We start from the raw sequence: 13,913 nt of genomic DNA, 5'->3' as shown, positions 1-13,913 counted from the left end.
TTAATGGTTCTTTTCTGCACTCTCTCTAGTTCCCTAATGCCTTTTTTTATGGAGTGGTGCCCAAAATTGTACTCCATATTCAAGGTAGCCGTACTAATGCTTTATACAGTGACATAATTATGTTGACTTCCCTTCCATCCATTCCCTGTTTAATGCAAGATAAGATCTTGTCTGCCTTTGCAGCTAATGCATGACATTGTATTGTATTGTATTGTATGTCTTTATTTATATAGCGCCATAAATGTACATAGCGCTTCACAGTAGTAATACATGTTGTAATCATATAAATAGCAAATAATATAAATAACAGATCATGGGAATAAGTGCTTCAGACACAAAAGTAACATTAAGGAAGAGGAGTCCCTGCCCCGAGGAGCTTACAGTCTAATTGGTAGGTAGGGAGAACGTACAGAGACAGTAGGAGGGAATTCTAGTAAGTGCGTCTGCAGGGGGCCAAGCTTTATGTATCATGTGTCCAGGATTATCCAGTGCTATTCATATGCTTATTTAAGCAAATGTGTCTTAAGGTGGGTCTTAACGGTGGATAGAGAGGGTGCTAGTCAGGTATTGAGGGGAAGGGCATTCCAGAGGTGTGGGGCAGAAAGTGAGAAAGGTTTAAGGCGGGAGAGAGCTTTAGATACAAAGGGGTAGAAAGAAGACATCCCTGAGAAGAACGCTAGAGTTGGGATGGTGCATAGCGAGAAATTAGGGCTGAGATGTAAGGAGGGGCAGAAGAGTGTAAAGCTTTAAAAGTGAGGAGAAGAATTGAGTGTGAGATGTGGGATTTGATCGGAAGCAAGGAGAGGGATTTCAGGAGGGGAGACGCAGAGACAGATTTTGGAAAGAGTAGAATGATTCTGGCAGCAGCGTTTAGGATAGATTGTAGGGGAGACAGGTGAGAGGCAGGAAGGCCGGACAGCAGGAGGTTGCAGTAGTCGAGACGGGAGAGAATGAGGGCCTGATGTCACTTGTGATGTAACCTCTCTGAGGAAAGGGCGTGTGACGATAGCTTATCACAGGTTGTAATTTACACCAAATACTGGGTTTGAACTGAACGAGGCTTAGATATAATAAAGTATATTTATTCCTTTGGATAGGTGAACACACGAAATAATACAGTAACAGACAAGAAGTACACTTAATTTGGGGATGGGGGATGAGAAGTATGTTGCATAGCAATTCTCTCGCAATCAGGTAACAATTCAGATGATATTAGAAGACCAAGGATAAAAGGTGGACAACAGTTTATAAACCTTTTGTAACCCTATCCTTAACATTAAGTACAGGTGATTGGTCCTCAATTACCTCTAGCCACTCATTAACGTGGGAACACATTTTGATACATGCCCCCCTGCTAGCTGGTACATGCGCATTAGAACTCTGGGGTCTCATTTCTGTAGCCCCTCGTCTGCATCAGGAATGCCTGCTAGTCTACCAGATTGGATTCCTGGCAGGATATTCTTTGTTGTAAGGTGTTAAATGGGACACTTAAAGACTGCTCTGGTTTGAGTAATCTCCGCCCTCATGTAAACAGTGGAGGTGACAAAATCCTTTGAACAATATTTAAGTCCTAGACATTGGGTTGCCTCCCTGGCCATATGCTACCCTGGTATGCAAAGGAATTTCCTCTGGGTTTTATCCCTGCTTTGGGACACAGTATGAAGGATAAAATATGAACATATTAAAATACCCGGTTCCGTTAGGTCCAGCAGGTCCAAACTGCCCAGTTCTCAATGCCGGAACTGGGACACCCTATGGTCCAATTTGCGACTTGCTACGAGCTTCAGAACTGGAGTTACACAAATACACTTAAAACCATTTCTCATTTTAATACAAAAATCTCCGAGGTAAATTAAATCACGGTTTTTCACTAAATCCCCATTGAAAACAACGGGCTCCGCCGCCATAGACTTTCAATGGCAAACCGCCGCCGTTGGCGGCTATGGGAATCCGCTGCCATAGACTTTCAACGGGGCGACGCCGCCGTTGAAGTCAATGGGGGTTTTCCGCCATAGCCGGTCAATGGAGATTGACCGCCATTGGAGTCTATGGGAAAAGTCCCGAACTTTCAAGGGGGTCCATACTCTGTCGGGTTGGTCCAAGAGGGTCAAGGATGGTTCTGCAGCGATGCCGGAACAGTGACTACAGATACCCCAAACCCTGATCCTCTGGACCCTCCGGAACCGGAGCTATGGATTCCCAAATTTCAGCTTTTGACACTTAGCCGTTTTCTTGAGCTGTTTCTGCCGTCGCCATTGGAACCTATGGCGCGACCCGCTCTTCTCAGTTCGACCCTTATCGGGGGTCCAGGATTCGGGGACCCGGTTGTGGTCGAGTGGGGGGAGGTCTAGGAACTAGGGGCAGAAAGAATTTTATTTCTAGGTGCTCTAGAACTGTTTATTCCCACGCCACTTGTCGTTGAACTTGACTGCTAAGTGAGCAAAGCTCTCTTATTGAAAATGTATCCGCTTTGCGGTTTTGCGGTTTGGACGGCAGCCAACTAGTTCCTGGAAAGCTCCTTCGAGGATTCTCCATTGAAGTCAATGGGCCCATTGACTTACAATGGGAAACCGCCGCTCCTCCTCTCGGACGCCATCTGCTGGTCTTCACAGGAAACAGGACCCAAACAGCAAGATTCGCCATTGAAACACATGGAGCCTCAATGGCGGCTTATGGGACCCTGCAAAATGGTGCCTGAAAAGGCGGGAAAATTACACAAAGGGCTATAATCACTAAACAACTATTAACCCTTGTGCTCCCGGATGGATCCTAGTGTGTGTGTGATGCAGACACTGATTAAACCAGATATTACAATAAAGCATGGGAACAGGGGAATACACATTTTCATGTCATAACAAGGGTTAAATCACATTTCTGGACCTCAGCCCAGTTAACCCCTTGTCTCCCTGGTGAGGTCAGGGGATGGCCAAATGGGGTGCAACCCCTTTAATACCAGGCCACCCCCTCTCTCCCTCTACAGGGCGTATCTTTGTGATATTGTGGAGGAAAAAGTGACAGGTTTTAGAAACGTTTTGAATGTGAGAGGAGAATGAGAGAGAGGAATCGAGTGTGTCCCCTTGGCAGCGTGCTTGGGCTACTGGGTGAATGATCATATTTTCAACAGTAATGTGGAAGGAGGTAGTAGGGCCAGGTTTGGGAGGAAGTATGAGGAGCTCTGTTTTTGCCATGTTAAATTTCAGTCGGCGGATGGCCATCCAGGATGATATTCCAGAGAGGCATTCAGAAACTTTGGTCTGTATAGCAGGTGTAAGGCCAGGGGTACTATTGCTAAGCCTGCTGTCTACAACCTCCTAAATCCTTCTCCTTCAAGGATTCCCTAATTTTTCCCCATTCAATTTATAAGTCACATGTTTATTCTTGCATCCCAAATGTATGACCTTACATTTATCTGTATTAAATCTCATCTGCCATTTACCTGCCCACATTTCCAGTCTCTCCAAGTCCTTCTGAAGAGAAATTACATCCTGCTCTGATTTAGTGTTATCAATAAAGATGGAGTCTTTGCACTCTATGCCAACCTCAAGGTCATTAATAAACAAGTTACAAAAAGCAGGTGTATCAGTACCTCCAACCTGAAAAAGTTAAATTTATAACAACTCTGTTTGTCCTTCAATCAGTTTTCAATCCAGGTGCAAATATTTTTACTGAGTACAATTTCCTTTATTTTGTACACTAACCTCGTGTATCAAAAACCTTTGCAAAATCTACTTTGGCACAGCCTATCATTCATAAATCCATGACAAGTACTACTGATAATTGTGTTATACTTTTAGCTGTTCCTGAATATTATCCTGTTCTAAACCTTCAAGTAGCTTCCCCACTATTGGTGTCAGGATTGCAGGTCTGTAATTCCCCAGTTGTGATCTTTTTAAATATAGGTACCTCGTCTTCTTTACGCCAATCTTGTGATACTGAGCCTGTGGAAATGGAGTCCTTGAATATTAATTGTAATGGTTTGGATATTACTGAATTTAGCACCTTAAATGTTGGGTGCATGCCATTGGGGCCAGGTGCTTTATTTACTTCAAATTTTTTCTAACAGGCTGCTCACCAAGAAACTCGGTACTAGAGCGCATGTGGGAACTTAGGGAGGACTCCCATCCCAGACCTACAACCTGGACCTACTGAAAGGAAACGTAGAGGAACGATGAGGAAGACTGACAAAGGGTGGGAACATGAATGGGAGCAGGAAAGCTAGCTGCCAGGGTATTAGGGTCTGTTTGCCATGTTTTGCTTACAAAATAATGTTTTTAATTCCTTTCTGAATGGAAGTAAAGCTTCCTAATTTCTAACAGCCACAGGGAGCTTATTCCAGTCTTGGAGCGGTTCTTGAAAAGCTCTCCCTCCAACGATAGCACTGATACAAAAAACAGGTCGGACAGTAGTGTATTTTTTTATCGACCTTAAAAAATGGCCTTCACTTCTTAGTGAATCCCGCTTTTGGCTTCATGCCTTATAGCGCGATAAAAAATGCATTGTCGGCCGCAAAAGCACTGATTTTATCACAGCTTTGTGAATCGGCCCATGTCCCAGTCAAGGTCGTATCTCCGCGATACCGCACAGGTTTTAAATATGTTAAAAGATATCACTTGGCAAAATGACTATTTCTTGGTCACTTGTGATGTAACCTCTCTGTATAGATGCATTGATCATTGGGATGGTTGTGAGGCGGTTTAAAAAACACTAGAAGGAGACATCGGGACCAAAGAGAATTTTTAATAGATGGCATTAAGTTCATTGTAGATCACAATGTTTTTTCTTTTAATGGCACCTATTACCTTCAGAAGTGCAGTACGGCGATGGGGACTAGGTTCACACCAAGCTACGCCAATATTTACATGTACAATTGGGAATTGGGCAGAATTTGGTCGGATCAGTCGTTTGGTGCGAGCCTAGTCCTCTGGAGATGCTTTATAGATGATGTACTGTTCATCTGGAAGGGGACAGAACAATAGCTGGATTCATTTTTGATCTGTTTTATGATAACAATATTAATTTACTTTTTCCATCACAGCGAAGCAAAACTATCATAGACTTCCTGGATTTGACAATCTATATTGAGGATGGTGCTCTAAAGACTAAGACTTTTTTTAAGAAAGTGGATTCTATCAATTTTTTACTCAATACAAGTTGCCATAAAAAACAATGGATGGACGATATCCCTTTTGGGCAGTTCCAAAGGATACGCAGGAACTGTACCGAAGATAATGTTTTTAACGAACAAACTAAGATTTTAAAGGAGCGATTTATCAATAGAAAGTATAATAAGGCTTTAGTTGACGAGGCCATATAAAGGCAAGCACATTGAAGAGAGAGGACATGCTAGTGCCAAAGGCTAAAGAGCAGACAGAGAAGTACACAACCCCTTTTATCACTAAATACAACAAAGATGCCAATAACATTTCTAAGATTGTTAAGAAACATTGGCATCTTGTACAAAAAGACCCTGTGTTAAAGGGACACATATTGGATCAGCCTAGGGTCATTTTTACCAAAGCGGCCAATCTTAAGAACAAATTGGCCCCCAGTACTTTTAAAAAACAGTCTAACGATACATCCACACATTGGCTACCTAAGCCAGTGGGATTTGTTGGCTGTCATACATGCAAAACATGTCAACATGTTTCTAAAGATAAGTCCAATTTTAATTCCCACACTACAGGGGAGAATTTTACGAATAAAGGCTTTATAAATTGTAGAAGCTCCTTTGTGGTGTACCTGGTAGAATGCCCATGTGGACTCCAGTATGTCGGACGCACCTCAAGACCTTTGAGAGTCCGCATACTGGAGCACATGGGCAACATAAAGAAAAAACTAGCCACACACAGCCTCTCCCGCCACTTCGATACGGTCCATTCTGGGAATATCACAGGTTTTACGTTTAGGGGGATTGAATATGTACCTCAAAATTGCAGAGGAGGAGACAGGCTAAATAGCCTGTGTAAACAAGAGACATAGAGGATCTACAAATTAAAAATACTCGTTCCATATGGTCTCAATATAGACATAGACTTGGGGGCCTTTATTTAAGAATGAAAAACATTTGAGAACTTATTTTTAACATTTTTAAATCAATAGTGTTTAAAAAAAAAAATTGTCAGATAATGATAAAAATCATTACATATTTTAGAATTCAATGTATGTGTTAGTTTTTTCTAAGATATTTTAGAGTCAAACCTCAAATAATTTCATTTTTCAATTTTTATTTTCCATCTTTTGTGTGATTATTCTTTTCTGTTTCATCCATTTAGGACACTGCCACAATCGCTCAGGGATATTTATCCCCCTCTATCAGTGTTTACCCTATGGCAGGAGCATGTTGCATCTGTTGCTGCCTTGTAGTGTCGTTAATATGTATATATTTCATGCATTAAGTTTATACCCCTGTTTACAGATAGGATACATTGCAACCACTATTTAGGGACAATCTGCCCTTTGGTCCATGCACTGTTAATTGCAACAGCATGTTGTTTCGACTGTTGCTTTCAGACACATAGCACTTTTTTGTATCAGCCCTCTACTCCAATTCTTGTTCAGAGTAGTTAGAAGCATATAAAGTTTGAGAGCAAAAGCAAATAGTTTTCAAGTGTATATCATGTACCAATATGCATTTTTAATCTGTGCTTGAAGTCTGAATGAGGTCTCTAGGATTTCCAGTGGTGGGAAAAATACAATGTTGCGATTGGGTATTAGTATTTTGTAACACTTGAGATGTGTAACAGTAACACGTGTATTTATGCAAGCGATTAGGACTCATTTATCTAAGTTATTTAGGGACCATATACTCTTCGTTATATCTGTGTGATTGCAACAACATGTAGTCTCTACTGGTGCCCTTAGTAATGCAACATTCTCATTTATTGGCTCTTTACTCTATTCCTTCACTATAGATAGGATATTGTTATAAAACTTCTTTGAACAACATCAAAATGTTTCACACTGTATATTACACAAAATGTTAATAAGCTAATATGCATCTTTTAAAGTGTCTTTGAAGTTTGATTGACGTTTTAATGATCAGCTGCAGGAGAAATGCAGCGTTGTGATTGGTTTTAACTACTTGCGATATATAACACTCACACAGGTGTTAATGGCATAAGATTAGGACCCATTAAGGGCCCACAGCTGATGGACAATGAATGAATTTACAAATGGAGGGTTTCAATAAGGACTTGTAGCCAATCTACTGAGCCTGAGGAAGCCGATTTCGGTGAAACGCGTTGCTCTATTCGCTTGGACCATTTTGAGCCTTGGCAGCCACCGTAGCAGTCTGTCCCGTCTGTGTGCTAACACAGTGCTTTAGCAGATGACCGGACGCGATCAAATTTACGATATATGTCACAACCCCTCTTTCTACCATTGAGGCTATATATGAGGGGTTGCTAACTTAACACTTGTGCATCTTTCAATGTATAGGTGTTTCTTTGCCAACCTACCATTGGCTCTATATGTTCTGGCTTTTTACTGATTTCTTTCCGCGCTCACCTTTTATTCTATATCTCTTCCGTCTTGGGGATCCTGGAAAAATTCCCTGGGGTTTGAGCAGCAGACATCGGACACCGAAGTAGTGCACTGTTACTTTTGGTGCACATAGCAGTCCATTTGTTTACGGTAGTATCAAACCCGTTAATTGTTGTGATTTATCTTCATGTAGAGAGAGCGCCTTGGTTTTCTGTTACATCTTTTTAGAAAGGAAAGGTATATAGGGATATACCAAATAAGTATACATGGGAAGGATGTTGATCCAGGAAGGAATTTGATTGCCGATTCTTGGAGTCAGGAAGGAAATTATTTCCAGAGAGGCGGGGGAGTGGGAGCGAGGTGGGGGGGGGGAGGGAGAAGTCTGCTGAGCTCTGTGTGTGTGTAGGGGGCATGTTTTTTTTTTTAGTTTGGCCGGCGTCGTGGCTGCACCCCCTCATCATGGCCACGCCCACACAGCCTGTTTTAGCCACGCCCCAATGCCTCAGAACGCCGCCTGCAGACCGCAGATGGCGGTATAGCGCTCTGCACGCGCTGCCAGGTCACAAGGCGGGCGTGCAGGCGCGTGCAGTGGGGCCTCAGCCCTATGCAGCCCGGAGTTATTTAAACCCTAACACATGCTATAGCAAAAGAGAAGAGATAGGCAGTTCAGCAGAAGTGGGTTCCCGCTGGACTCCTGCTTGGAATGTAATTTATTTATTTATCTACAAAAGTTTTACCAGGTAACTCTCAAGTAATACATTGAGTTACCTCTCATTTTCAAGTATGTCCTGGGCACAGAGTTAAGACAAATAATACATGGTTACAAATACAGTTACATAAGTGAACAGGGTATACATTATAAACAAGACATTGCATGCACAGTTAGATAATATATGTTACAAGCATATGTAACAGTTACAGACCAGATTAAAATGTGAGGGAGCTTTAGTTTTCAAAGAATTTAAACTGGTGGTGGATGTGAGAGTCTCTGGTAGGTTGTTCCAGTTTTGGGGTGCACGGTAAGAGAAGGAGGAGCGGCCGGATACTTTGTTGAGCCTTGGGACCATGAACAGTCTTTTGGAGTCAGATCTCAGATGATAAGTGCTGCAAGTGGTAGGGGTGAGGAGCTTGTTCAGATAGGTGGGTAGCTTGCCCAGAAAGTATTTGAAGGCAAGACAGGAAAGATGAACTTTGCGCCTAGACCCAAGTGATGACCAATCTAGTTCTTTCAGCATTTCGCAGTGATGTGTGCTGTAGTTGCATTGGAGGACAAAACGGCATATTTAATTATAGAGGGTATCAAGTTTGCTAAGGTGAGTTTGGGGTCCATGCCATATACTATGTCCCCATAGTCTATAATTGGCATTAGCATCTGCTGTGCGATACGCTTTCTGACCAGCTGACTTAAGGAGGATTTGTTCCTGTAAAGTACACCTAGTTTGGCATAGGTCTTGGATGTCAAGGTATCAATGTGCAACCCAAATGTTAAATGGGAGTCAAACCATATGCCCAGGTATTTAAAACTAGTAACAGGGGTTAAGATGGTATTAGCGTTGGTTCTGATCATTGGAAGCTTTAAAAAATTAGCCTTGGTCCCAAATACCATTGTTACAGTCTTGTCAGTGTTTAAAAACAGTTTGTTTTTGGAAATCCAATTTTCAAGGCCCAAAAAGTCAGATTGAATGAATGAAATGAAAAGTGATCAAGAGGACTTCCATATACTGTAGGTCTTCTGACATATTTGGACCGTAATTTGTCTGAAAACATAAAGCAGACAAGTTTTCTAAGCCATTGTGATCTTGCCAAAGGACTAGCAGGGTTGGCTTGGCCTGCAGCATGCTTAATGCTGTGATATACTAAGGAGCAAGAGAAGGTAGATGGAAATATGTAGTCCCGAGAACTACATGGCAGGTGCTCTTTGTCCTTGAAGCTACAGTATCTGTTCAGTATGTCCATGCCAAGTAATGTATTTGGCATGGAAAATAGTTTGACCAATTACCATTGGACCAGAGATGAAGTAACAGATGAAACTGCTATGTGTAACCAGATCTAAAAGAAGCATGTTGCACGTCAGAAAGTAAGCCGCGCTGTGACAATAACCATGGAAAAGGATAAAGCTGTTATTATAGAGCTCCCGTCTAAGGGGAGGGGGGCACATTATGACAGATACCAATACGTGCCCTATACATCCTCTGACTGTTGGGCTTGTGATGTCATTGGGATTGGAGTTTTTGTGACTAATCTCAGAACAATAACAGCCCAAGTATCAAACAATACAAATGACTGAGAGCCACTGATGAATAAATAAGGGGCTATTGGCCTGTATTCCCTCATCTAAATGAGGGGGTTTGTAAAATACCCATGCTTGCCAGATATGCGATATGCGGTTGCAGTAGATACCCCAGTACAAAGCTACTACACAACCAACAAGAAATGTTTACTTTTCTCTTTGCTCTTTACATGCTATCAGTATTTAGCCCAAGGTTGCACTGGCAGAGTAGTGTAAGCCTTTTGATTGGTTAGAACTGAGTAGTGTAAGCCTTTTGATTGGTTAGAATTGAGTAGTGTAAGCCTTTTGAAACACAAAACATATCATGTGGTGGGTATTGGGGTTTGATCTTACTGGGAATGTGTGTGTTCATTTAATTTCTAACTGGCAACAGTTGTTTGGAGGTTAGGTGGCCCCTCCTCCCAGAGCTCACCCCTCCCCACCTTTTTAACTTGGGAGGTTCTCTCATGCTGCTGAATGGACAGGACCCACTGTGGTTGTTTCCCCTCATACAGAGGTAAAAGGAAAGGTTCACAGTGTAGTGTTAGGACCTGCACATTTGGTTATACCTTAATGTTGGTATGCAGGCTTATGACGCTTTGGCCAAAGGGTTTAACTAAATAACAAGAAAATATTATTATTGAAGTATTTAAACTTTATACTTATTACCATATATGTTTTGTCAATTGGATGTAGCATTGGACTCCCTTGACTTTTGTTGTATACATTTGCCACGCTCAGTAGCACTCCTTTTGACACACACACACACACACACACACACACACACACACACACACACACACACACACACACACACACACACACACACACACACACACACACACACACACACACACACACACACACACACACGTGTGTGTGTCAAAAGGAGTGCTACTGAGCATGGCAAATATATATATATATGTATATGTAACTGTCACGGTGAGATTATGGCAGGCTGTATAAGGTCACATAAATATATATAACAGATGATATATATTTATCACTGGGTCTGAACTGAAACGAGTCTTAGATATAATAAAGTATATTTATTCCTTTGGATAGGTGAACATACGAATAATACAGTAACAGACAAGAAGTACACTTACTTTGGGGTTGGGGAATGAGAAGTATATAGCATAGCAATTCTCTCGCAATCAGGTAGCCATCAGATGATAAATTGAAGACAAAGGATACAGGGTGAACATCAGTTTATAAACCTTTTGTGCCCTATCCTTAACCTTGAGCACCGTGGATTGGTTTTCAATTAACTCCAGCCAGTGGTTAACGTGGGAACACTTTTTGACCCATGCCCCCCGGCCAGTTGGGATATGCACAGTAGAGCTCTGGGGTTCCATTTCTATAACCCCTCCTCTATATCAGGAATGCCAGCTAGTCTACCAAATGGAGTACAGGGCAGGAAATCCTTTGTTGTGAGGTGTGAAATGGAACACTTGAAGACTACTCTGGTTTGAGGAGTCTCCACCCTCATGCAAACAGTGGAGGTGACAAAATCCTTTGAAACATACTCAGGTCCTAGACATGGGGTCGCCTTTCTGGCCATATGCTACTCTGGTATGCAAAGGAATTTCCTCTGAGTTTTACCCATATCTTGGAATACAGTATGTTGGATAAAACATGAACATATTAAAATATCCGGTTCCTTTGGGTCCAGCAGGTCTAAACTTCCCAGTTCTCAATGCCGGAACTGGGACACCCTATGGTCCAATTTGCGACCTGCTACGACCTGGGAAACCGGAGATACACAAATACACTTAAAACCGTTTTACATTTTAATACAAAAGTCTCCGCTAAAAGAAATCACGGTTTTTCACTAAATCCCCATTGAAAACAACGGGTTCCGCCGCCATAGACTCTCAATGGCAAACCGCCGCCATTGGTGGCTATGGGAATCCCCGCCATAGACTTTCAATGGGGCGATGCCGCCGTTGAAGTCAATGGGGGTTTTCTGCCGTAGCCGGTCAATGGGGTTTGGCCGCCATTGAAGTCTATGGGAAAAATCCCGAACTTTCAAGGGGGTCCATACTCCGTCGGGTTGGCCCAAGAGGGTCAAGGATGGTTCTGCAGCGATGCCGGAGCAGTGACTACAGATACCCCAAACCCTGATCCTCTGGACCCTCCGGAACCGGAGCTATGGATTCCCAAATTTCAGCTTTTGACACTTAGCCGTTTTCTTGAGCTGTTTCTGCCGCCGCCATTGGAACCTATGGCGCGGCTCGCTCTCCTCGGTTCGACCCTTATCGGGGATCCAGGATACGGGGACCCGGTTTTGGTCGAGTGGGGGGAGGTCTAGGAACTAGGGACAGAAAGAATTTTATTCCTAGGGGCCCTAGAACTGTTTATTCCCACGCCACTTGTCGTTGAACTTGACTTGTAAGTGATCAAAGCTCTCCTATTGAAAATGTATCCGCTTTGCGGTTAAGCGGTTTGGACGGCAGCCAACTCGTTCCTGGAAAGCTCTTTCGAGGGTTTCTCCATTGAAGTCAATGAGCCCATTGACTTTCAATGGGAAACCGCCGCTCTCCCTCTCGGACGCCATCTGCTGGTCTTCTCAGGAACCGGACCCCCAAGCAAGATTCACCATTAAGAAGCATTGAGCCCTAATGGCGGCCTATGGGGACCTGCAAAATGGTGCCTGAAAAGGCGGGAAAATTACACAAAGGGCTATAATCACTATACCACTATTAACCCTTGTGCTCCCGGATGGATCCCAGTGTGTGTGCTGCAGACCAGATGTTACAACAAAACAGGAAAAAACAGGGGAATACACATGTACATGTCATTACAGGGGTTAAATCACCGTTCTGGGTCTTAGCCCAGTTAACCCTTTGACTCCCGGGGGAGGTCAGGGGATGGCCAAATGGGGTGTAACCCCTTTAATCCCGGGCCACCCCCTTTCTCCCTCTACAGTAACACCTTTTGCCCCCCCCCCTATCGCAGATGGGGACCATGAGGGGAAATACAATTGTGTTACCGGGTGTGGTGCGTTACCTGATAGGCTCACAGAAGGCCTGAACCTCCGCCACTGGGAGCCTGGGGTTACATGATCATTCATTGAACACAGCGCCTCCACCTGTAAGGGCTCCCACCTAGTGGGATGGTCCTCTTACAGGAACCACAATAATACAGTGTATGCTAATAACTGTTTACTATTGCTAATACTAATAACTTCGGTACCTGTACTACACAGAATAATGCATATAGTCATACACATAGAAGTGCACTGGGTGCACACATCACCATAAATATTCCCTCCTCCAAAGTACTTGGGTGCTGGGCACCAATCCCCTGATGTCCCTTTATGTCCACACCCACTCAATGTGTTGGAGATAGCGCTATCCCTTTAAGTGTTAGTGCACTACTAAATGTACCTGCCCGGGGCTCCAGCCCATGGGTGCCGCTATTCAACTGGGTTTGGATCTGCCGGATCCGACGTGATGTCCTCCTACGCGTGGGGTGAATTCCGGCGTGGATAATATCACCGCGGCTCAGCAACGTCTGTACCTTGAAGGGGATCCGTCTGCAGCCGGCAGGCCGCAGTCGCTGCTTAGCGTGGCCTCCGTGAAGATAGTCTATATATATATATATATTAGTCTCTGGTAAGATAGTCTGTATATATAGAGGGGTCTGAGCCCAGACCCAGAAATCAGGTTACGCGCCACAGAGTGTATCTTTACTTAACCAAATAGCTAAAGGGGCAGATCTCCTTCTCTAAGGCCTGTCCCTGAAGCAACCAACAAACTGGGGCAAGGGTAACCGTTACCTGGGGCCTTTGGGGAGTTATCTGGCCTAGTGCAAGGGGCTACTGCTCCCCTGCACCCTCACTCACTAGCTCCCTGCTCCAACTGCTAACTGCCAATTGTATCTAAAAGCAACTGCCGAGAATCCTTGAGCCCTATTGGCTGTTCTGGGTCACCTGGGGCTTTCCTCCCTAGGCCTCATGAGAGTTGTAGTCCCGTGGAGGCTGCTGTAACATTGGGGCCGCGTGCGCAATTGCACTGCGCATGCGCGACTTTGGAACTCCCGCACTTCACTGCTCATGCGCGATTACTATGGCCGCGTGTGCAAACCATCATGGCGGCCCCTGCTAGCCGGGTGCGCCACCGAACCTCCCGAGACTCAAAACGCTCCCTGCTCTGGC

General features: G+C 43.8%; 1 long non-coding RNA gene across 1 annotated transcript in view; it reads right to left on the bottom strand.

The window, feature by feature from the left end:
• LOC142466222 (uncharacterized) overlaps positions 1 to 13,599 on the bottom strand; it is a 30,253-nt gene extending 16,654 nt beyond the window's left edge. The window contains exon 1 of the long non-coding RNA XR_012788089.1: positions 13,144 to 13,599. This is a non-coding gene — a long non-coding RNA (uncharacterized LOC142466222). The remainder of the gene's footprint in view (positions 1 to 13,143) is intronic.
• Between the last annotated feature and the right edge of the window lie 314 nt (positions 13,600 to 13,913).

This window comes from Ascaphus truei, chromosome 14 (assembly GCF_040206685.1).
Source record: "Ascaphus truei isolate aAscTru1 chromosome 14, aAscTru1.hap1, whole genome shotgun sequence".
Taxonomy (NCBI): Eukaryota; Metazoa; Chordata; class Amphibia; order Anura; family Ascaphidae; genus Ascaphus; species Ascaphus truei.
Note: the sequence above shows the minus strand (reverse complement) of the source record. Positions and strands in the feature narration are given on the sequence as shown.